Source organism: Parus major, chromosome 28, assembly GCF_001522545.3.
Source record: "Parus major isolate Abel chromosome 28, Parus_major1.1, whole genome shotgun sequence".
Lineage (NCBI taxonomy): Eukaryota > Metazoa > Chordata > Aves > Passeriformes > Paridae > Parus > Parus major.
This window is the reverse complement of record NC_031797.1, coordinates 3,698,538-3,700,055: the sequence shown is the minus strand read 5'-3', so window position 1 is coordinate 3,700,055 and position 1,518 is coordinate 3,698,538.

Below are 1,518 nucleotides of genomic sequence, written 5' to 3'. Positions count from 1 at the left end.
TAAAATAAAATAAAATAAAATAAAATAAAATAAAATAAAATAAAATAAAATAAAATAAAATAAAATAAAATAAAATAAAATAAAATAAAATAGTGGCAAGAGGGGAAAGAACAAACAGGAAAATCTGCTGGAAGGGAGCACTGGAATGATGGCTGGAGGCTGCCAGGAGCCCTGGCTGTCCTGATTCCCAAAAAACACTGGGTTTTTATGCAGAGCCTGGAATGTGAGAGGAGCTCCGATGTTTTTGCAGGATTCCAGCTCCCTGCCCCTGGAATGGCTCCATTCCCACCGGGATCAGCAGCAGAATGAACCTTTCTGTCCCCCCAGAGAGAGAATCCAAACCCTGCTCCAAACCCTGCTCCAAACCCTGCTTCAAACCCTGCTCCCCTGCACCAAACCCTGCTCCAAATCCTGCTCCAAACCTGCTCCAAATCCTGCTCCAAACCCTGCTCCAAACCCTGCTCCCCTGCACCAAACCTGCTCCAAATCCTGCTCCAAATCCTGCTCCAAATCCTGCTCCAAATCCTGCTCCAAACCCTGCACCAAACCCTGCTCCAAACCCTGCTCCAAACCCTGCTCCCCTGCACCAAACCCTGCTCCAAACCTGCTCCAAACCCTGCACCAAACCCTGCTCCAAATCCTGCTTCAAACCCTGCTTCAAACCCTGCACCAAACCCTGCTTCAAATCCTGCTTCAAATCCTGCTCCAAACCTGCTCCAAACCCTGCACCAAACCCTGCTCCAAACCTTCTCCAAACCCTGCTCCAAACCCTGCTCCAAACCCTGCTCCAAACCCTGCTCCAAACCCTGCTCCCCTGCACCAAACCCTGCTCCAAACCTGCTCCAAACCCTGCACCAAACCCTGCACCAAACCCTGCACCAAACCCTGCTCCCCTGCACCAAACCCTGCTCCAAACCCTGCTTCAAACCCTGCACCAAACCCTGCTCCAAACCCTGCTTAAAACACGGGAAGAGCACCCAAGGAATCCCAAATTCCCAAAAAAAAGCCAGGAAAGCTTTCAGGATTGAAGCAGGAAAAGGGAAGGCAGAGCTGGGTGGGAACACAAATAAAGGATGGGAGAGCTCCTGCAGCTCCCAAATTCGGCCTCTCCTCCGATCTCCTGAGCCCACAAAACCAAGGAAAAAGGGAATTTGTTCTCCCATCCTGCCACATCCCGGTTTTAAAGCTTCACTCTCCGTGTTTGCCGGAAAATTCGGGAATTCAAGGGAACTTCCAGTGATTCCAACCCTGATTCCCATCTTGAGTTCTTCAGGTTGGGTTTTTCCCCCGCCTCAAAGGGGTTTTTTTTTACAGTTTGAAGGTTTTTTTCTCACCTTGAAGTTTATCCCAAGGGTTTTTTTCCAGCTGGAATTTTTTCCCAACTCGAAGGGTTTTTTTTTTTCACCCCGAATTTTTTCCCAACTTGAGGATTTTTCCCAACTTTATTTCCCTTTACAAACCACCAGCGATAATCTGCTGAGGACTCCACACAGGAAACTGAGAATTCCCAGAGCTCAG